The sequence below is a fragment of the Palaemon carinicauda genome, chromosome 38, assembly GCF_036898095.1.
Source record: "Palaemon carinicauda isolate YSFRI2023 chromosome 38, ASM3689809v2, whole genome shotgun sequence".
In the NCBI taxonomy this organism is placed as follows: Eukaryota; Metazoa; Arthropoda; class Malacostraca; order Decapoda; family Palaemonidae; genus Palaemon; species Palaemon carinicauda.
The window spans coordinates 29,688,451-29,714,038 of record NC_090762.1 but is presented as its reverse complement, the minus strand read 5'-3'; the positions used below and the strand labels follow the sequence as shown (position 1 = coordinate 29,714,038).

Genomic DNA, 25,588 nt, shown 5'->3' with positions numbered 1-25,588 from the left:
TTTATTTATCCAGACACTTGCTCTATACTATGTAGGGGAGATTAATTTTTTTTCCTATATATATGTCTGCATGTATGTGTGTATATATATATATATATATATATCCAGACACTTACTCTTTATTATATAGGAGATATTAAAAATTTTATTTTTATATGTCTGTTTGTAGTATTTCTTTCATAATAATTAGAATCCCTTCATTTTATATGGTTTCTTTTTATTGATATGTAAACTATTCTTTTTATTCATATTTCAGTGATGGTGGCCTTCGAAGGACGTTAGCGCAGATCAGTTTGGTGAGTGTTCCTATTCTTAAATTCTTAATGGTTTTTATAGGGATTCATCAAATTTTTTTTTTTTTTTTTTTTTTTTTTTATCGTCTCGGTAGGTGACTATGTATGTTTTGATATAAGTGTTCCAGAGGAATGTCTGAAAACTAATTGGTTTTTTCGTAAAAGAGGCAAATATTATGGTTATAGGGCAGCACCAATGCAATATATTATGAGAAAATAAGTCAAGTGCCAATAGGTTCACCTGGGCACCAACCGCCCTTTGAGATACTACTTCTAGAGAGTTATGGGGTCCTTTGACTGGCCAGACAGTACTACATAGGACCCTTCTCTCTGGTTACGGTTCTTTCCCTTTGCCTACACAGACACCGAATAGTCTGGCCTATTCTTTACAGATTCTCCTCTGTCCTCATACACCTGACAACACTGAGATTGCCAAACAATTCTTCTTCACCCAAGAGGTTAACTACTGAACTGTAATTGTTCAGTGGCTACTTTCCTCTTGGTAAGGGTAGAAGAGACACTTCTGCTATGGTAAGCATCTCTTTTAGGAGAAGGACACTCCAAAATCAAACCATTGTTCTCTAGTCTTGGGTAGTGCCGTAACCTCTGTACCATGGTCTTCCACTGTCTTGGGTTAGAGTTTTCTTGCATGAGGGTACACTCGGGCACACTTCTATCTAGTTTCTCTTCCTCTTGTTTTGTTAAAGTTTTTATAGTTTTCATAGGAAATATTTATTTTAATGTTACTATACTTAAAATATTTTATTTTTCTTTATTTCCTTTCCTCACTGGGCTATTTTCCCTGTTGGGGCCCCTTGGCTTATAGCATCTTGCTTTTCCAACTAGAGTTGTAGCTTAGCATATAATAATAATAATAATAATAATAATAATAATAATAATAATAATAATAATAATAATAGGCTTGGTAGACGAAGAGTAGCGGAGATATATTCGTGGGAGATGGTATGTCGATCAAGTTTAAAAGCTTAACCTTGAAGATAAAAAGCTTTAGCTGACATTCACTTGCCTAGAGAAGCGTTAATGGTAAAATTAAAATATGCTCTATTTTCTATTTATTAAGAATGTTAGGTATCGAAATGGATTTTTCGAATGATTGAAAACTTTTAAGATCGATGATATTATCTTCAACTGTTATATTTGTAATAATAGAAAGAATAAAATATATTTTGATTTAAATTTGCATGATCAAATTGCATACGATAGTTATAAAGAGATTTGGACTCGCTATGCTAACGGTATAATTAGGTTTATTTCAGAATCGGGTCTTCTGAAATCTATTAAACTTTTATAAGGACATTTTTTTTTTTTATTTATAACTAACGATATCTGCGTCAATGACCTTCGATGTCAGGATGCCAGAAAACTGAAAATCAATCAATCAGTCAATCCTTGGTTAAAATAATAACATATTATTGTTATTACTTGCTAAGCTACAACCCTTGTCGGAAAAGCAGGATGCTATAAGCTTAGGGGCTCTAGCAGGAAAAATAGCCCAGTGAGAAAAGGGAAACAGGAAAAATTGAATATTTTAAGAACAGTAACATTAAAATAAATATCTCCTATATAAAAACTTTAACAAAACAAGAGAAAGAGGAAAAAGATAAAATAATGTGCCCGAGTGTAACCTCAAGCAAGAGAACTCTAACCCCAGACAGTGGAAGACCATGGTACAGAGGCTATGTCACTACCCAAGACTAGATAACAATGATGTAATTTTGATTTGAATAATAAAAGATTTCCCAAACCTCGAACGACACCATTAAATGAATCACGGAAAACAACAGCTCATTCATCCCTTCATTCATGGTCATTGGACGGCTTTCAACGCAGTTCCATCCTGCGGTATGGCAATTGCATATCTGGCCTACGTATTGTCTCCACTACGAAACGTTCTGACAACGTTTCTGTTGCCTGCTGCTCCTCGAGTCTAGCTCATGACTCGCAGAATGTGCATTTGCATTCGTGTGTCAGGGTGTGTCTGTTAGCTTTCGGGGCTGTGCATACCATTGTGAGACTGTCGAATGGTTGAATTATCTCTCTCTCTCTCTCTCTCTCTCTCTCTCTCTCTCTCTCTCGTGAGTGTCAGTGTGACTGTTTGCTTTCGGGGTTGTGTCTATCATTGTAAGACTGTCGAATGGTTGAATTATCTCTCTCTCTCTCTCTCTCTCTCTCTCTCTCTCTCTCTCGTGAGTGTCAGTGTGACTGTTTGCATTCGGGGTTGTGTCTATCATTGTGAGACTGTCGAATGGTTGAATTATCTCTCTCTCTCTCTCTCTCTCTCTCTCTCTCTCGTGAGTGTCAGTGTGACTGTTTGCTTTCGGGGTTGTGTCTATCATTGTATGACTAAAATTTGTTGAATTCTCTCTCTCTCTCTCTCTCTCTCTCTCTCTCTCTCTCTCTCGTGAGTGTCAGTGTGACTGTTTGCTTTCGGGGTTGTGTCTATCATTGTATGACTAAAATTTGTTGAATTCTCTCTCTCTCTCTCTCTCTCTCTCTCTCTCTCTCTCAGAGCTAATGGTTTATGGTATGATTATTCATGATGATTGATTACCCACACAATTATCGTATTCAGTCCTTCAGATGAAAATCATCATCAGACGTTATGAGTCCACTGCAGGACAAAAGCCTCAAACATGTCCTTCCACTCGCATTTGTTTATGGTTTTTCTATGCCAGTTTACACCCGCACATTTTCTTAGCACGTCAATTTATCGATTTCTCTTCCATCCCTTGCATCTTTTGCATTTCTTGGGACCCATTCTGTTATTTTTAATGTCCATCTATTGTCTAAATATCTGTTTTTCTTGGTAAATATTTCTAATCCAAACAGTGACAGTGAGATTTAGCGTTTGGCCAAGGCAGTCTTTCTTTGGAATTCTTTACGACTTTCGGAAGCACAGCAATGAAACTAGCTCTCTCTCTCTCTCTCTCTCTCTCTCTCTCTCTCTCTCTCTCTATGTTCTGGGAAGATTCCTCCTCATATTGACGTCGGATGTAAAGGGGGTTTGCTTTTAAATTAAGTTGAATGGAGAATATTAACAGTGTGTATGAATTAAATCTGAATTCTCACTGAAAATTTTTTTCTTAATGTTCATTTTGTTATGCATATTTCCAAGTTATGTTATTACTGGTAATGGGATTTGTGAAAAAAAAGGTTCATGAATATAATCTCTCTCTCTCTCTCTCTCTCTCTCTCTCTCTCTCTCTCTCTCGCTCAGGTATAAGCAGTTGTGTTTTTACTTGTAATGTGATTTCGAAAAGATGTCGTTTACTGGATGGATACATGAATCTAATCATTATTGATAATCTCTCTCTCTCTCTCTCTCTCTCTCTCTCTCTCTCTCTCTCTCTCTCATTTTTCTTTGTTCTGTTTCCCTATTCATATCTGTGTAACTCATAGTGTTCATTTATCACCAACTCTTTCATTTTCTCTCCATTTTTAAACTGAGTTATTTGGATAATTTTGGTGAGTTATCGGGACAATTTTTATGGGTCCTTTTCCCTCTGTAATACCACTAAAGTCTGATTAATACAAAGGATTATTACTCTCTCTCTCTCTCTCCTCTCTCTCTCTCTCTCTCTCTCTCTCTCTCTCTCGTAATCTTCCAAGTTCTTGATCAAAAATGATTTTCCATTCCTAAAGAGATATTCCTTTTACTGATATGAATTAAACTGACCAATTAATTTTTTGCTAAATTATTATTAATATTATTATTATTATTATTTTATTATTATTATTATTATTATTATTATAATTATTATTATTATTATTATTATTATTATTATTATTATTATTATTATTATTATGCATACCAAATATGCATACGGTACTTTATAATTCAAGAAATGCCGGTGACTCTCTCTCTCTCTCTCTCCTCTCTCTCTCTCTCTCTCTCGTGATCTTTCAATTTCTTGAATAAAAATGATTTTCCATTCCTAAAGATATTTTCCTTTTACTGATATTAATTAAACTGACCAATTAATTTTTTGATAAATTATTATTATTATTGTTATTATTATTATTATTATTATTATTATTATTATTATTATTATTATTATTATTATTATTATTATTATTATTATTATGCATATCAAATATGCATATGTGACTTTACTGGTAAGCTGTATATTTCGTTGATAATTCAAGAGATGCGAGCGACTCTCTCTCTCTCTCTCTCTCTCTCTCTCTCTCTCTCTCTCTCTATATATATATATATATATATATATATTCGTGTGTGTGTGTGTGTGTATATATTCACACATATATATACATATCTTTGTATATATATATATATATATATATATACATATTTTTTGAGTGTGGATACCCTAACGTGGTGAAAGGGTTTGGGCATCGCCATGATCACCAAAGCCTTATTTGTCGGGGCCTACCTTACTAGGTTTGTTTGCTGTGAGCGATCAGACTAAAGTCTCCCATCATGACCAATCCGAAGTGGTCAGCGGTGGTGATGAAAATTGCATTGTTCCTGCAGTGCAGGCTATTATAATGGGCTGCATTTGCTATTTTGAGAATATATATATAATATATATATATATTTATTTATATATATGTGTGTGTGTATATATACATATATATATATATATATATATGTATATATATATATATATATATATATACAGTATGTACATATATACATGCATACATATATGTATATATGTATATATATATATATATATATTTATATATAAATATATATATGTATATATATATATATATATTAATATAAATATATATATAAATATAAATGTATATATGTAAATATGTATATATATAAATTATATATATATATATGAATATATAAATATATACATATAAATATAAATATATATATATATATATATATATATGTATATATATATATATATATATATAAAACACTGACAGGTATTAAATGCTCTTGACGTTCGACTAACGCTTCCTTAACTCTTATTCCCCCTTTTATTAATCCTGTTTCCTCTCCTGAAGTTCAATTTTTTTTTTCTCCATCTCGCTTATTACGAAATGCGGCAACATACCTCAAAACATTGGTGGTATGCAGAAATAATGAGCCGAATTCCTGTTCTGGGTGAAATTAAATTTGTAATTTTTAGCAAATTCTAAATCTCTATTACGGAAAGGATAAGTTTCGCTCTGTGTTAGGCGGATAGAAATTCATCGTGGTTTCACAGTTTAGGATTATTTTTTTTTTATAGTCTGCTTCGTTTTTTTTAATTTAGTTTCCCTGAGTGTGGATAATTTTGCTGCAATTCTTTAATTTACGTTTCTATGTCGGTTCTATTGAGTGTTGTTAATTCTAGTTTATTTCTTTGATATGCGTTTCTCTGTCAGTTCCCCTGAGTGTTGATAATTTGTTATAATTCTTTAAAATTTGTTTCCAAGTCAGTTTCCCTAAGCGTTGATAATTTAGCCGTAATTCATTGATATTGGTTTCTATTACAGTTCCATTGAGTGTTGTTAATTCTAGTTTAATTCTTTAACATTTGTTTCTGTGTCAGTTCCTGTCAGTGTTGATAATTTCACTGTAATTCTTTAATATTTGTTTCTAGTCAGTTCCCCTGAGTGTTAATAATTTTGCTGTAAATCTTTAATGTTTGTTTCTATGTCAGTTCCATTGAGCTGCTAATTCTAGTTTAATTCTTAGATGTTTGCTGAAGAAGTACAGTTATCATACTGGGAAACAATAAAGTTTATTTAGATAATTTTATTGCTTCAAACAAACACTTGCATATTTATAAACACATATCACAGGATAGTAAAGGATATTAACTTGAAAAAGTAAATAAACTGTATAAGTAAATGATCTCTATTTCGGGGTTGTGGTGGCCGATGTGGTAACGTCCCTGACTGGTGAACGCCAGACTAGGGTTCGAGTCCCGCCCAGACTCGTTAGTTTCTTTGGTCGCCTCAACATCACCATCCTTGTGAGCTAATGATGAGGGGTTTGGATGAGCCTAATATGGTCAGTCTCTAGGGCATTGTCCTACTCGATAGGGCAGTGTAACTGTCCCTTGCTCCTGCCATTCATGAGCGGCCTTTAAACCTTTTAACTGAAAATGGGACTAGGACGTCGCGCAAAAGATCAGAAAATTACGGCTATCAATAAATTCATCTGTCAAAAGCTAACGGCAGCGTCCTTTTCGATATATTCTTTAAATGACTTCTCTTTGATTCGTAATCTGGTCACTTTTCTTTGTCTCTTCGGTTCCCTCCTCCTCTTCGCGAAGAACGATAGTGTCACAATGGTGAAGATATCGGCAAAGGGCTTCTGAAGATATATATATTATTTTTCTTTTTGCTAAAAATGGGGGTGATAGATATCATTCCAACTTGCAATGAGAATGCTACCTCTAATAGAACTTAAGATTCTGTATTTATGAAATATGTATATATATATATATATATATATATATTATATACACACATATGTGTATATATATATATATATATATATATATTTCTTTTTAGTGTAGTAGACTACCCGTTGTATTTATAGCTTTGATTAATTTTTTTTAATGTCATAGGTCCATATATTGTTTTTTAGATCAAGGGTTTTTTCTTTTTTATAGAGATGTAGGACTAGAAAACGGATTTTGACATAAGAAAAACTTATTTTCGAGTAAGCTCCACTTTTAAGACTAGAAAACGGATTTTGGCATAGGATAAGCATATTTTTGAGTAAGCCCCACTTTTTGGACTTGAAAATTAAAATGACAAGTTGCAAACTTCAATAATGCAATGAGCTTGGATTTTCCAATATTAGCACATTCTCTGGCATTATCTTGGGTAAAGATTCATTTCCTTCCTTTGAGCGATGTTTCTCACATCAGAATTGTATATATGTGTAACCTTGAAGGCTTTTTTTCTTCAATTTTGATAATTTGAAAGAGGAAATAGTGAGATAATATTAAGGGAAAGGGTTTGAAATAGTCACACTAAACGGAGAAAATGGGGTAAAAGAACTAAAAATGTCGGTGTCAAAACACAGATTAGAAAATTTGATCAATGCTGGTGTCAACATATAGGATAGTGGATATAATCAATGGTGCGTCAACATGCATGATATAGAATGTGATCAAGTTTTAGTGTTAACATTCTTAACAGAATACTCTATCAAGTGTTGGTATTAAAATGATATACATGATCTAAAATAGTTTTGACTAAAGAACTATATAATTTTTTGTACCTCCTAGCTTATTTTAAGGTTATGTCAGTAGGCAAAATAGGGAGTTAAAGATAGATTGAGCAGAAACACTTAAGTTGGAAAGGAATGTAAGTAATGTGTCAGAGAGCAATGTAGCTGTCCCATGATAGATGCTGAAAAGAACGTTAAATATCCTTTCGAGTACAAGGGGATTTACCTTTGTTTAGGCAAAATTATCCCATCTATTATTATTGTTAATGTTATTATAATTACTATAATTATTATTATTATTATTATTATTATTATTATTATTATTATTATTATTATTATTATTATTATTAACAGTTAAGCTACAACCCTATTTGGAAAAGCAGGATGAGATAAACCCAAGGGCCTCAACAGGGAAAAATATCCCCGTGGGGAAAAGAGCTGTTGTAAAGTCGTTGAGAAAGTCATAAAAATCCTATGCAAATATTGCCAGTGTCATAAAGATTTCTTTATACTTGGTCATTTGGTAGAAGGAAATAGCTGACCAAAAAGATAAGCTTTTTCTGTTTCAGAGAGATTTTTGAGCATTTTGAAACATTGAAACAAAACTATTTTGCTCGAGTTTTCTACATTTTTTTTTCTTTAAGATCGGACTTTTTTAAGATAGGAAATCAATTTCGTAGTTTTGATTAAATACTAAGAAAAGGCTGTAATAACAAAGGCGCTCCTTTTAAGCCCTTTTCAAGTTGGGTTGAAAAGCAAAAGCAAGATTCAAGGGCTTATTATTCTGTTCTGCCTAAACTGATTAGTCTTTTTGAGTAATGGATTTGCTGAAGAATTTGGTCAGTCAACTTTAGAGTTATAATTTAATTATATATATATATATATATAATAATATATACTGTATATGTATGTAAGTAATAATTTCTTTTGATAGTATATACAGGTCATAGAAGTAAATACAGTCGTATCGTAAGTTAACTTGACGTTTTTGAAGACAACATTCTCTCTCTCTCTCTCTCTCTCTCTCTCTCTCTCTCTCTTCCTTTTTTACTGGCAAAGAGCACAGTGCCTTTTTTTTAATATGTGACACATGAAATTCTCTCTCTCTCTCTCTCTCTCTCTCTCTCTCTCTCTCTCTCTCAAGAATTAGATTTCTATTTCGAAGACCGCTAACCTAAACCATTACTAGTATGTCAGTTTTCGTTATGTCACAGGACCTCCTTGCATTTTACTTTTGGATTGGGGGACTAGTAGTCCTGCAAAAGTTTATTTCTTGATGAAAAAAATTATTCAATTCTCTTTTGGATGGGGACTTGTTCTGTTCGCACGCTGGAGCAAGGCAGGGAATCTTTTTATTTTTTGTACATTCGCGGCATTCATTTTTTATCCTTGTTTTCGTATGCTGATAATTCTATTGTTTATGATGATGTTCAATTTTTACAATTTAAATATTTTTGTAAAAAATGTTTTACGGGCATATTGGAGTTTTTAGATAGTGATGGGTGTTGTATAGTTTATCAAATCTTCTTTAATGACAGAAAATTTATTTTAATTCAAAGGGGTTGTGGTGGCCGATGTGGTAACGTCTCTGACTGGCGAACGCCAGACTGGCGTTCAAGTCCCGCTCAAAGTCGGTAGGTTTCTGTGGTCGCTGCAACCTCACCATCCTTGTGAGCTAAGGATGGTGGGTTTGGGGGAGCTTATAGGTCTATCTGTTGAGTCATCAGCAGCCATTGAGTGGCACTCCTGACTCCTAGTTTTGGTGGAGAGGTGGCTTGGGCGCTGATCATATGTATTATAGTCAGTCTCTAGGGCATTGTCCTGCTTGATAGGGCAGTGTCACTGTCCCTTGCCTCTGCCATTTTGAGCGGTAAAGAAAGAAAAGAAAGTACACAAATATCAGTCTTCATATGAATAAATATATATCATTATTCGTTAGATCTGAAGAAAAAATAAACTATGTGTGTGAGAAAGAGAGAAAAGAGCGGGATGGGCAAGTGTTTAAGCAGGTGCATCCGTTTATTAAGATGATATTGATGGAACGTCTAGAGATGTTATGAAGGAAAACTCCTAACAGATCCTATCGCAAACGAGGATATAGCAGGAAGCTCTGTTTTTTTTTTTTTTTTTTTTTTTTTTTCTTTTTTTTTTTTTTTCTCCTTATTGAATGACCAAATAAACTTAACGCAAGAATGCACCTCAAGCTTCCTGTTCAGAACTACGTATCCACCCCTTAAATTCTTTCAATGCATCACATAGGTTTAAAGGCCACTCGTGAGTGGCAGGGGCAAGGGACAGTGACATAGCTTACGGCACTGACCATATATCATGATCAGCGTCCAAGGTCCCTCTCCACCCAATTTAGGACCATGGAGGGGAGCAGTGGCTGTTGATATCCTTTATTTTACCACATGTCATTCTTTAGCATGTTTTTAATGTCTCCTATGCTGTCTCGCGAGTCATATTTTGCACCTGCAAACCAGTCATTGGTCCCATGGCATCTCAATGCTGGATGTAATACCTGGCCCCAGACCTTAAGACCATCCTCCAAACGTCTGTTCAACATAACTGAGCCGCTTAAGGAAGTCGAAAATATATCATTTCTGTTATTTCTTACTTCGATGACATATTCGTTTCAGTTTCACTTATCTCTTTGCATAAGTCATGATATATATATATATATATATATATGTATATGTATATATATATATATATATACACATATACATATATATATATATATATATATGTTTGTGTGTGTGTGTGTACCGCTATAGGTAAATAGGTAGTCGACTTTAGTACCTTGTAAGATAATTTCATTGTTAAGAATAGGAGCATTGCACCATCTACAGTAGGACACCCTCTCTTAGAGAATAAATTCACATGTTTGAAATCGTTTTTATTTTTCTCAGTGTGTCTCTTTCATTTTTATTATCAAAACGTTGCTATCCTACGTAACTATGCATGTATTTACCTTCAAACACTTGACAACTGCCTGTATTTCATTGAATCGAAAAACTACCGCACTGATGTAGCCCCCCCCCCCCAAAAAAAAAAAAAGAAAAAAAAAACCTATTGCTTCTTTCCTATATTATTTTTTAGGCTTTAATTCGCCGAAAAAGAAGAGTCTGGAAGTCGGAGACAAAAATATCACTGCGGTGAAATGAAATGCACTCAGCTTTCTGGGAATTTTATTATCTTTCTCTCCAGTTTTTAATTCGGGTTTTAGGAGACTGCATAAAGCCACGCTGACGTCCCCTGTCACATATATTCTCTCTCTCTCTCTCTCTCTCTCTCTCTCTCTCTCTCTCTCTCTCCATCGTCTTAGATATTCATTGTGGCTGGTGTTTTTTATTTTACTTGGATATGTTTGTACATATTTTAATAGTACATTCTTTTTTCATTCACTCTGGGGTTTCGGTGGGAGTTTACATACACACACACACACACACACACACACACATATATATATATATATATATATATCTGAATGGCAGACGATAAATGGACATTAAGAATAAAATAATGGGTACTTATAGATTATAAAAGAAGCAAGTGAAGAAAGACGAGACTATGGATTGACGAGCTAAGAAAGTTTGTGTGGGTGAACTTAGTTCTGCAGTGGACTAGTAAAGGCTGATGATACATATGTATGTATATATATATATATATATATATGAATATATATGTATATACATATATATAAATACATACATAGAGTATATATATATATATATATATATACATACTTATATACATACATATATATGAATGTATATACATATATATACATATATATATATATATATATATACATATAAATATATATATATATATAATTATAATTATAAATATATATATATATATATATATGTGTGTGTTATTTATATTTAGCTATATTTCTTAAATTCGCAACTCGGTTTATTTACTAATGATTTATATTCTTGTTTTATATATTAGTTTGTGTTCATATTTGTTTCTATTATTATAACTTTTCCCACAAAGTCATGAACTTTATCTGCGCATATATTTTTTTTTTTATTCATAACATTGAGTTGAATAAGTAATGTAATTTTATGAGATTCCTACAATTTTTGTATACCCTTGAAATTAAAGAACAATGGCCATATGACGGGCGTCACAAAAATTCTAAATCGTCAACTAAGTAAGAAATGACATTAATTATTTTCTTGCAATATTTATGGAATTAACTTCAATGGCACTGGGGTCTGTATAGTCTTTTGTGCTTAATAGTATAAGGTCGATTCTATATTTGATAGCTCGTTATTATTATTATTATTATTATTATTATTATTATTATTATTATTATTATTATTATTATTGTTATCTTAGTTATTATTATTATTATTATTATTATAATTTATTTTTTATTTTTATTATTATTATTATTATTATAATTTTTTTTTTATTATTATTATTTTTATTTTTATTATTATTACTTGCTAATACAACCCAAATTGGAAAAGCAGGATGCTATTAGCCAAGGGGCTCCCACGAGGAAAATAGTCCAGTAAGGAAAAAAACAAGGAAAAATAAGATATATATTTTCAGAAGAGCAACAACATTAGAATAAATATCTCTTATATAAAGTATATTGAAAAAGAATTGAAAATATTTTGGTGAAAGTGGGGATTATATCAGTCATCCAGAGGGGTAATCATCCTTAAATATTTCGAATTTTTCAGTACATTTAATATTGCTGTAAAGAAATGAATGAGAATTGTTGAATTAAAACCTCCAGCTAGGGGCCCTTTGCGTCAATTAAAGGTTTAAAGGTCTCTCATGAATGACAGAGGCAAGGGACAGTGACACTGCCCTAGCAATCAGGACAATGCCCTAGAGACTGACCCTATATTATATGATCAGCGCCCAAGCCTCCTCTCCACCCAAGCTAGGACCAGGGAGGGCCAGGCAGTGGCTGCTGATGACTCAGCAGATAGACCTATAGGCTCTCCCAAACCCGCCATCCTTAGCTCACAAGGATGGTAAGGTTGCAGACACTAATGGCACTAACGAGTCTGAGCGGGACTCGAACCCCCGACTGGGAAACACCAGGCAGAGACGTTACCGATCAGGCCACAGCAACCCAGCGTAGGAGATGATGATGATGATGACTATTGCTGTATAAGGGGAAACAATGTATATTTCGCCTTTTCCTTAGAGTAAATGTACGTAAATATGATTATATAATTGTTATTGCTGCTTAGTCCATTGCTATTGATACATGTGATGAATGCTATGTGTTTATGAACAAAGATATAAAATATGAAAAACATTATTAAATGATGAAAGCTATAGGAATTAAAATAATGTTCGTTAAATATATTTTATTTCTTAAGTATTTTCATTTCTTAAATATATTATCTTTTTTTCTATTAAGATATATTTACCTTTTTCATCAAATTGTCAAGCTATTAGAACTGTATCATTTAATTTTCTTTCAAATATATTTTGATTTCTCTTTAAGTAATATTTGCATTTTTCTTTAAAGTATATTTTCCTTTCTCCTTAAAATATAGCTTCATTTTTTATTAAAATATATTTTTCTTTTTCATTAAAATATAAATTCAATTTCCTTTGAAACATATTTTTTCCAGAGAATGAAGCAGCATTGAAAATCGTATGTATATATCACTTAAATTACATTGTAATGACTTAAAAGGCCACTCAAATGGGTTCTTTTTAAATGCATTATATAATGGAGGGTAATAAATGGGATCTAATCAACAACTGCACGTGGCTAATTATAGTCCATTAGCACTTGCTAACAGATCCCATTTTGCTCTTGATGGAAGAAATCAATTTAACTAGGATTTAAATGATGCCCTTCGTGATAACAGGAATATGGGAGTGTTGTGAGTGTTCATGTATATACAGTGTATATATATATATATATATATATATGTGTGTGCGCATATATGTATATATATATTGTACATATATATCATACTGGGATCGAACTCTAGCCCCTTCAAATGAAAGGCCAGTTCGCTACCAACCATGCCACCAGCGGGGATACCCCTTTATATATGTGTGTGTATATATATATATATATATATATATCATACTGGGATCGAATTCTTGCCCCTTCAAATGAAAGGCCAGTTCACTACCAACCGTGCCATCAGCGACTTGGCCTTTCATTTGAAGGGGCTAGGGTTCGATCCCAGTTTGAGATGAAAATTTATTTCTATTTGAGCTCGATAGTGTGTTGATTATCGTTCACACACTCACACACACACACACACACACATATATATATATATATATATATATATATACATACACACAACAATAACAACAGAAAATGCAGCCCTTTCTAGTTCATTGCAGAACAAAGGCCTCAGACATGTCGGTTCATTTTCTGGGGACTAGCCAATTTTCATCACCACTCTTGCCAGCGCTGATTGGTGATGGTGGAGAATTTCGTCTGATACCGCACAGCAAACCAACCTAATATGGGTGACCCTGACTAGTACAGCTTTGCCGATCAAGGCGATACGCAAACTTTTTCACCAAGTTTAGGTATCCCCACTTATAGTATGTGTGTGTATATATATATATATATATATATATATATTTATATATATGTATGTATGTGTGTGTGTATGTGTGCATTTGTGTGTGTGTGTAATATATGCAAAAGAACTACAGGGAAATAATAATATAAGAGTAAATCCTTACTAATTCCCTGTGGTTCTTTTGCATCTGACAATCACGTTCCCTTGTGAGTTTTTGACGCATAGTGTATATACATACATACAAACATACATACATATATACGTATATAATAGTATCTATCTATATATATATATATATATATATGTGTGTGTGTGTGTGTGTGTGTGTGTGTGTATCATAATGAGAATGCGTGAGAAAGATAGATATACTTTTTTTATATTATTTTCCATTGTGTAAACTTGAACAACCAGACAAGATAACTGACGCATGAGGTAGTAAATCAAGCGTTAAGAAATACTATTTCCACTTATCCCTTCATTCTAATATTTTGGTCTCCAATGTACACAAGTCAGGAAGATATAGGGCAAATTTAATCAAGTATAAAAGATATATATTTTATTAAATTAAAATCCTTTTTTTTTTTCCCTCACACGAGAACTTTGAGCTTATGCTCGAAGTTCGCCAAGGACACTTACGCTAACGAGACTCCTGATGAAGTTTGATTTTGGAGCAGGAAAGAAAACTTAAGCGGAATAATTAAAAGTTGATCGCTGGCGAAGAAAGGAAAGAAGAAAATCGACCTTAGGAAGCGTGTTGTTTCACTCATTTTATACAGTTGTACCTCCTTTTTGTCAATCATTCTCGGTTATGTAGTTACTCTTTTTCTTTCAATTATATAGTTAATTTATTTTTCATGCGTAGATAGTTTTAGCTGTTATCTTATTTTTGCGGAGATTAGTTGGCTATCGACAAATACGCAGTATTTGGTGTAGACTGTAGAGTTTCATGACCAAAAAAGGCTTGTTGAATGACGCAGGAGCATTGTATATATATATATATATATATATATATTTATATATATGTATATATTTATTTATGTATATATATATATTTAATATATATAGTATATATATATAACATATATATATAATATATATATATATATATATATACATATATATATATATATATATATATGTATATATATATATATATATATATATTGTTTGTGTGTATATGTGTATTTATACATTTACATTATATACATACATATGTATATATATATATATATATATAAATATATATATATATATATATATATTCAAATAAGCCATATATATTTTTGATACATTAATGTCTGGATTCTCTTAACGACCTCGGGATCAGAGCCCCAGGCCAAGTGGCTTAGTCACTGTCTATACAAGCTTGCCGACCAGGGTTCGATTCCCGGCCGGAGCCAAGCTCTTGTCTTTGTGTGATTTCGCCTGGGGCTCTGATTCCGAGGTCGTTAAGAGAATCCAGACATTAATGTATCAAAAATATATATGGCTTATTTGAATATGAAAAACACGTAAAAATTTGCAAAATTTATCATATATATATATATATATATATATATATATAATTTTGTGAATTTATTGCTCAGGGTTTAATAGGAATCAGGATTTTCCCGAAAACCTTGCAATGTATGCTACAGCCTTTGCATGTGTGTATGTGTGCAACAATCATAAGTAGCTCTCTCAACCACTGAGAAATTGTATCGCCTTCATTCGGAATCAAGAATTGCTATGAGCCTTACTCTTTATTCCCACTCATTCCTGTTCCTCTACATAACTTCCCTCTCTCACCCTCCTTCTCCTACTTCCCCCTCCCCCTCCTGCGTCTCCCTCGTACGAAGGGGGGGATCGATGAACGCTCCTCCGCATGGCATTTTAGCCTTGATTAAATTTAAACCGTCTCATGAACGCAACCCCGAGGTAAAGTTGGGCGAAATTTGTACGAAATGAAGATTTCCAGTCTGCGGGAGGAATTTGAATTTCACGTTTGTTTATTTAACCCTTGGGACATTCCGCCAGCCGGGAAATTAAGCTATGTCACCTCTTTCCCTCTCCAGTGGAAGTTCGATGTATATGTGTATATATATATATATATATATATATATACACATGTGTATATATATACATACATGCATTTATTTATGTATATAAACAGTAATCCGTATAGTTACAACAGTCATATATGTAGACCTCCGAAAGGAAAAGGATGAACTTAGAATGTCACTGAACAGAAACTAAAACAACTGAAATCTCTCTCTCTCTCTCTCTCTCTCTCTCGGAGGAGGAGGAGGAGGACGCCAATGATATTGGTTAATCTCTTTTATCGCTTGAATCATATCCTGAATGTTAGATATCACATGCTGGTACTGATGAAAGTTCAATTTTTACAAACCTGCTCTTTGAGTTTATAATTTATCTTTTTTCATCCAAGCCTAGGACTGGTGCTGGTATATAACCCCTGATGCTGGTATGTAAACCCTGCCTCTAGTATGTAAACACTGGCGTTAGCATATAAACCCTGGTGCTGGCATGTAAACCCTGACGCAAGTATATAAACCCTGTTGCTGGTATGTAAACCCTGGTGCTAGTATATAAACCTCGGTGATGGCATGTAAACCCTGGTGTTAGTATATAAAGCTTGGTGCTGGCATGTAAACCCTGGTGTTGGTATATAAACCCCGTTGCTGGTATGTAAACCCTGGTGCCAGTATATAAACCCTGTTGCTAGTATATAAACCTTGGTGCTAGTATATAAACACTGGTGCTGTTATGTAAAACTTGGTGCTAGTATATAAACCCTGGTGCTAGTATATAAACCCTGGTGCTAGTATATGAACCTTAGTGCTTGTATAGAAACCCCGGTGATAGTATATAAACCCTGGTGTTTGTATGTAAACCCTGGTGCTAGTATATAAACCTCGGTGATGGCATGTAAACCCTGGTGTTAGTATATAAAGCTTGGTGCTGGCATGTAAACCCTGGTGTTGGTATATAAACCCCGTTGCTGGTATGTAAACCCTGGTGCCAGTATATAAACCCTGTTGCTAGTATATAAACCTTGGTGCTAGTATATAAACACTGGTGCTGTTATGTAAAACTTGGTGCTAGTATATAAACCCTGGTGCTAGTATATAAACCCTGGTGCTAGTATATGAACCTTAGTGCTTGTATAGAAACCCCGGTGATAGTATATAAACCCTGGTGTTTGTATATAAAGCTAGGTGCTAGTATATAAACCTGGTGTTAGTATATAAAGCCTGGTGTTGGTATATAAAACTTGGTGCTAGTATATAAACTCTGGTCCTGGTATGTAAATCCTGGCGCTAGTATATAAACTCTGGTGCTAGTATATAAACCGTGATGTTTATATATAAACTCTGGTGCTAGTATATAAACCCTGGTGTTGGTATATAAAACTTGGTGCTTGTATATAAACCCTGGTGTTGGTATATAAACCTTGGTGCTAGTATATAAACCGTGGCGTTAATATATAAACTCTGGTGCTAGTATATAAACCCTGGTGTTGGTATATAAAACTTGGTGTTAGTATATAAACCCTGGTGTTGGTATATAAACCTTGGTGCTAGTATATAAACCCTGGTGTTGATATATAAGCCATGGTGCTAGTATGTAAACCCTGGTGTTGGTATATAAAACTTGGTGCTAGTATGTAAACCCTGGTGCTAGTATATAAGCCCTGGTGTTGGTATATAAACCTTAGTGCTAGTATGTAAACCTTGGTGCTAGTATATAAACCCTAGTGTTGATATATAAGCATTGGTGCTAGTATGTAAACTGTGGCGTTAATATGTAAACCCTGGCGCTAGTATATAAACCCTGGTGTTTGTTTATAAAGCTTGGTTCTAGTATATAAACCTGATGTTAGCATATAAAACCTGGTGATGGTATATAAAACTTGGCGCTAGTATATAAAATCTGTTCCTGGTATGTAAATCCTTGCGCTAGTATATAAACTGGTGCTAGTATATAAATCCTGGTGTTCGTATCTAAACTCTGGTGTTGATATAAAAGCCTTGGTGCTAGTATGTAAACCCTGGTGTTGGTGTATAAAACTTGGTGCTATTATGTAAACCCTGGTGTTGGTGTATAAAACTTGGTGCTAGTATGTAAACCCTGGTGTTGGTGTATAAAACTTGGTGCTAGTATGTAAGCCCTGGTGCTAGTATATAAACCCTGGCGTTGGTGTACTGTATAAACTTTGGTGCTAGTATGTAAACCTTGGTGCTAGTATATAAACCCTGGTGTTGATATATAAGCCTCAGTGCCAGTATGTAAACCCTGGTGCTGGTATGTAAACCGTGGCGTTAATATATAAACCCTGGTGCTAGTATATAAACTCTGGTGCTAGTAGGTACACCCTGGTGTTGGTATATAAATCTTGGTGCTAGTATGTAAACCTTGGTGCCTGTATATAAACTCTGGTGCTAGTATATAAACCATGGTGTTCTTCGAAAGGAATAGGGATGACTGAAATCTCTAAAAGTTAAAATTGATTACGATTGATTTCAAGTTTCAATAACGTTGACCACTGTTCATTCCTCTCTCTCTCTCTCTCTCTCCTCTCTCTCTCTCTCTCTCTCTCTCTCTCATGAGTCTGAGTGTATGCATATGCCTAAATATACAATCACATATGTATATACATATGTAAAACCCTTTATCAATGGAAACTTGGTGAAATGGTTTATGTATCGCCATGATCAGCAAGGCTGTACTACGTTGGTTTGCTGAGAGCCATCACACTAAAATCTCCCACCATCACCAATCCGCAGTTGCCGAGCGTGGTGATGAAAAATGGCCATACCCCACTCATAAATAAGGACGTGTCTTATGTCTTTTTCCTGCATTGGGCTAGGAGCTGCTGCATTTGTTGTTGTCGTTATATATATATATATATATATGTGTGTGTGTGTATTTATATATACATACATATATATATATATATATATACTGTATATATATAAATACAAATAAATATATATATATATATATATATATACTATATATATATAAATACAAAAAAAATATATATATATATATATATATATTCAAATAAGAAATATGTTTTTTGATACATTAATGTTTGGATTCTCTTAACGACCTCGGGATCAGAGCCCCAGGTGAAATTACACGAAGACTATAGCTTCTGACCGGCTGAGAGTTGAAACCTGGTCCGTGAAACTATTATAAACAGTGACTTACCACTTGGCCAAGTGGTATGTCAATGTTCATACAAGTTTCCTAGACTAGGGTTCGATTCCCGGTCGATCAGAAGCTATTGTCTTTGTGTAATTTCGGCTGGGGCTCTGATCCCGAGGTCGTCAAGAGAATCCAGACATTAATGTATCAAAAAATATATGGTATATTTGAATATATATGTGTATATATATACTGTATAAATATAATTATATGTGTGAATGTATATATGTATGTATGTATGTATATGTATGTATTATTTTTTTCATTTCTCCAGTAGAGGGTACCAAGCCAATCCATATCTGATTAGCATTTTCATTCACGAATTATAAAGTCTTGAGGGGAAAAGCTGGTATTTGCCTTTCCGGAACTTTTAAGCTTTTGAAGTTGATTTATGTAAGAAGATGAGAGTAATTTGCATGGCTGCGCATCGCGAGCTAACAAACACGGCTGTAAAACGCCAACTCGCCGAAACGTATCGATTTTAACGCGGATAGTAATCAGAGCAGTCTGGAAATAGCCTATTTCTTGATCTGTATCCCTCTAAATTCCTTTAATCCTTTATAAATGTGTGTATTTATAAAGTATATATATATATATATATATATATGTGTGTGTGTGTGTGTGTGTGTGTGTGTACGTGTGTGGATGTGTGTGTGAAGAAATCACGAAAACTGACACGTGATGAATATAATATGTATTATAGCCACGAAAGTTAAAATGAAAAGACTTGATTGGAGTTAGTACTTTCATCCACTCAGGACATCAACAGACTCAACAGTCTGTTGATGTCTTGAGTGGATGAAATTACTAACTCCAATCAAGTCTTTTCATTTTAACTTTCGTGACTATGATATATATATATATATATATATGTATGTATGTATATATATACATATATATATATACACTATATATATATATATATATATATATAAATATATATATATATATATATATATGTCTGAGTGCGTATGATGTATATACATATTCAAATACATACATGCATAGAATGAGCAGCAAAGAAGCAGTACCAATGGAAAAGTATTACATTTTAAACTTTAGTTTAAAGATTTTTTTTTTCAATCAAATATACAAGAAACATAATTTCAAAACAAGAATAGGATTGATAGAATACCTTAAATAGCTTCCAGGGTCAAAAACCGTTTCAAAAAAAAGAAAAAAGAAAGTGTGTTTGTTATAATATATAAGCTAATTATAGCCCTTCTCTAATCAACAATTTCCTGAAATGAAAGCGAAAAAAGTCATGGATGGAAATCGTTATAACCAATACAGACTTTATGACAGATACGATAAATATCATGGAATTAATAAAAAGGATTCGAAGAAAAACTTTCGCCATTATGACGAAAATTCCGACGTCGTAATTTCTGTTTGTCATTAAATTCTCCGAAACAAGATAACGAGGAAACTGTTCCCAAGTAAAATCATAAAGTTCCTTTATTATCATATCCAGGTAAGGCGGAGTAGCACTTTTTAGGCCTTCACTTTTTTTTCTGTCTGGCTTTTCAATTTTGGCAAAATTTTATGAAACAGTTTTTTTGTTGTTGTTGTTGGGTTTTAGCTTGCTGTTTTCATCTGTAGTCTTATTTTATTTAGTTATTATCAATAGGTACTTTATGACAGTGAACGGTGTTGTTCTTTACGTATTCCTTACAATTCTCTAATTCTTGCTGTAAGTCGGAGGATTTTTTTTCATTCCAGGTGGTATAGGCAGACACAAGCTTAAAATTTTCTTTGGTTATTGGTTAAAATAGAGCATATATGAGTCCTTTGACTGGCCAGAACGTACTATATTGGATCCCTCTCTCTGGTTACGGCTTATTTCATCTTTGCCTACATATACACAGAATAGTCTGGCCTATCCTTTCCTCATACACTTGACAACAATGAAATTTTCAAACAATTCTTTTTCTCTCAAGAGGTTAACTACTGCAATTGTTCAGTGGTTACTTTGATCTTGGTAAGGGTAGAAGAGAATCTGTAGCTATGGTAAGCAGCTCTTCATGGAGAAGAACACTCCAAAATCAAAATTTTGTTCTTTAGTCTTGGGTAGTGCCATAGCCTCTGTACCATGGTCTTTCACTGTCTTGGGTTAGAATTCTCTTGCTTGAGGGTACACTCCGGCACAATATTCTATTTGGTTTCTATTCCGCTTGTTACTATTTATTTTAATGTTGTTATTGTTCTTAAACTTCTTGTAGTTTTTCCTTATTTCCTTTCTTCACTGGGCTATTTGCCCAGTTGGAGGCCTTGGGCTTATATCCTGTTTTTCCAGCTAGGGTTGTAGCTTAGCAAGTAATAGTATATATATATATGTATATATATATATATATATATATATATATATTCTGTACATCGTATGTGAAAGCATTTAAACCCTTTTTATTCACCTCGACGGAAGCTAGGTAATATTTCCTGACAAACGACCTTTTCAATCTTACTTGTTTTTTAAATTTGTTCATTTAAAGAAGATAGAGTACATACTGCATATAGAATTCCATAAGATTATTAACGTATTTTGAAGAGGATTTTTGTCATAAGGAAACATTGATCAGAGAATATCATTAATAATTTGCTTAGAATTTGAATGAGTAATTTTCACAGAATTATTGTATGACCAAATAGTATTTGCCTCAAGGTTTTGAAAGAAAGAAAAAATTAATTCCATCCAATTAGATATTCAAAATGAAGCCAAATTTAAAGGGAATAAAATCGTAAAGGGGAACAGAGTCTTATTTGGACCCCGTCATTACAGGGGACGCAAGTCTTTCGCGTGGTCCGAAGATGGAGTAAATCTATGATTGATGGAGGTCTCGGAGGTGGACTTGTAAAACGAGAGAGAGAGAGAGAGAGAGAGAGAGAGAGAGAGAGAGTAGTCGTGTTGCAACAGACGTATTTAAAAATGTCTTTCGACATCGTAGAGAGAGAGAGAGAGAGAGAGAGAGAGAGAGAGAGAGAAGGGTGCTGGGTTGCATGAAACATATTTAAGAATTCCTTTCGAGATCGTAGAACGAGAGAGAGAGAGAGAGAGAGAGAGAGAGAGAGAGAGAGAGAGAGTATTGGGTTGCATGAAACGTTTTTAAAAATTCCTCTCGACATCGTAGTGAGAGAGAGAGAGAGTCGAGATCGTAGAACAATTTAGGAGGCAACGTTGAGCGAATATAAATGGATTTCATAATGTCTTGACGACGATGAAATATTAAGTCACATTTTAATCCCCCCCCCCCCCACCTTGTTACCCCTTCTCAGACACGTTCTTCTCTCTCCCCTCACCCCCATGACACATACGAACGCACTTACATAAAGTCTTTTACATGACATGACATAGGGTGTCTTGACTCATTAAAATATAGATGTCTTTTTCGCTCTTTCTCATCTGAAGTCTCTTAATATCTTTATAAAAGGATTTCCTTTCTCTATACCCAGGAAGTTCTCTTTCTCACCCGGATGAATTTCCTCATTAAAAAAAGATTAGTGTAAGCGACCCGTCAAAAATGACGGGTAAATGTTAAGGTAGATGTGCACACACACGCTATAGACGTATTCAACCCTATTCATCTCCGCCTCCTTTCCTAGCTACAACCCCTCTCACAAGGGTATGACTTCCCCGTCTGCCCCTTTATCCGAGGGATAGGGAGAGACCAAACAGTTATACGTCTGATGATGACGCTAAGTGTAACTGTTAAGATTTATGTGTATATATATATATATATATATACATACATACTGCATATATATAATATATATATATATATATATATGTATATATATATATATATATATATATTATTATATATGCAGTATGTATGTGTGTATATATATATATATATATATATTTATATATATATATATATATATATGTATATATATACACATATATACATGCATACATGTATTTATATGCTCTAGCATTTAGGGGAAATAGTCTCTCTCTCTCTCTCTCTCTCTCTCTCTCTCTCTCTCTCTCTGTCACGAGGAACTGCTCCCTGGCAAAAGATTTATCGGGAAAGTAGAAGAGCGGAATCCTGTGAAATGAATCTTGGAAGAGGAAAATGAAGAAAATGATAATGATTAGGTGAATGGAGTTATAGTGATGATGGACTCTGCTGGGAATTTTGTTCGCACGCTCCCTCGCAATGCAGAAATGAGAGGAAATTGCTTTTTTGCGACAAATGAGAATTAAAGAATAAAGTGAGAAAAGTTAATCCATTAGAAATATGAACATTTATTAGCTTTTTGTTGTTGTCAGTATAGAAAATAGGTGGTAGTTAGTACATTGATTTAGACGTTGGGATACTACCGCTAGAGAGTTTCGGGGTCTTTCGACTGAATCCATCTCTCAGGTTACGGTTCATTTTCCCATTGCCTACACACATACACACACACACTCACACACACACACTCTGAATAGTCAGACCTATTCTTTACATATTCTCCTGTCCTCGTACACCGGACAACACATATTACCAAATAATTCTTCCTCACTCAAGGGGTTACTGCACTAAATGACAATATTTTATACAGTTTGTTTTCCATGAGTTTAAAATTATATCAAAACTATAGATACCGAAGTAAATATGCGAAAGACTGATTGAACAAATATCAAGAGTAATGGATTTCTTAAAGAGCTTACCGGGGGGGGGAGAAATTGTTATTTAAATTGGAGATTAAAAGACTGCTTAAGCAAACGCTTGCGTTCGCACACTTAAAAACCCCTGCGCAACCTCGCCTGCGCTGAGACAACCAACCCATATAAATCTCGACCATTTGTACCTTGTACACCCAGCAACAAAACCGGTGTCGCCTGGCCAGACCTGACTTGGAGAGATCATGCCCCTCTTGCCCTGAAAGGTGGCCGACATTAAACGACCGAGATCTCGTTAGGATGGTTCGAATGTGAGGAGGAGGGGAATTACCGATATCACTCAAAGAAAGGCGATGAAGAGAGAGAACTTTTTTATCCTTTTAAGAAATGTAATCTAATATTATTTCGAATCCAATTCATCAAAAGATTTTATCATAACTTTTTATTGGAATTTTCCTATCCTATTTCTATATAAAATTTTCTTAAATAATATTGGAACAGACTATTCATATTATTATTCATAACACGGAAATATCACTGGTTTGCATTTTCTTAAGCAATTCCTCTCTCTCTCTCTCTCTCTCTCTCTCTCTCTCTCTCTCTCTCCCCACAAAATTACACACTGTGGCCTATCAACACATTGTTTACTCAAATTATCTGGTTTGGCGTCAATAACCTTAGATGTCAGGATGACAAAAAAAACTCCTAATCAATCAGTCAATCAATCAAATGATCTGGGCAAGTCGCTCACTTCTAAGCGAACTCCCTTCCCTGGTGACGATTGCTCAATGCTCAAAGGTCCGAGTCTAGCTGGCTTCACCCTTCCCAAGGGAAAAGGAAATATTTCCTTAGCATTGAGTATTCGTATTATTACGATTTTATTTGTCGTCTCATGTCCTGATGTCCAGCACCTTAAAAGTGCCCCTCCCCCCCCCCCGTCCCCCCCCCGTCTCTTTCCCCCCCCCCCCCCCCCCCCCGGTAAGCTCTTTAAGAAATCCATTACTCTTGATATTTGTTCAATCAGTCTTTCGCATATTTACTTCGGTATCTATAGTTTTGATATAATTTTAAACTCATGGAAAACAAACTGTATAAAATATTGTCATCTTAGTATTTTGTTTTTCATTTACTAAAAAACTTCCACCAGAAGGATCTTATCATAATTGTGAGACCTTTAAATCTCAAACATTGGGGATGGGGATAGAAGGATATAACAATGTGGGGATTAAAGATGATGGTGGAGAGGTGGCAATTGGGTAATCTTAATGTATGGCTTGACGAGGTTTGCTTATTAACATTTATGAAGTGATAATGTAATACCTCTATTGATAACATTTAATATCAATGATTCCAAATCGCAATGAAAACGGGCATATATCATTTTAACATTGTCTTTAGGTAGTCATTAAACATCTTTGAAACATTGGATCTTCACCCGAAAGAAATACAATTGTAACTCCAACACCAACTTGCAAAGTAGTTAGCGGTCTTGTGTGATCCTTGGGAACATCCAAATAACATAAAATATTGGATACAGGTAATATATATATATATATATATATATATACGGTATATATATAATATATATATGATATATATATATAAAGATATATATATATATATATATATATTTATATACAGAGAGAGAGAGAGAGAGAGAGAGAGAGAGTGTTACAAGGATTTTGGATGTCTCAAAGACTTTTTATTGCATTTGCAGATACTCCCTTTGCTCTTTGGTAGAGCGATTTAGGTTAAGCAT

The 25,588-nt window shown here is 33.9% G+C and overlaps 1 protein-coding gene across 1 annotated transcript in view; it reads left to right on the top strand.

The window, feature by feature from the left end:
• The first annotated feature begins 278 nt into the window (after positions 1-278).
• LOC137630516 (uncharacterized) overlaps positions 279-25,588 on the top strand; it is a 470,796-nt gene continuing 445,486 nt past the window's right edge. Inside the window, exon 1 of the mRNA XM_068362027.1 lies at positions 279-296. The gene's annotated coding sequence lies outside the window, so the exon portion shown is untranslated. The remainder of the gene's footprint in view (positions 297-25,588) is intronic.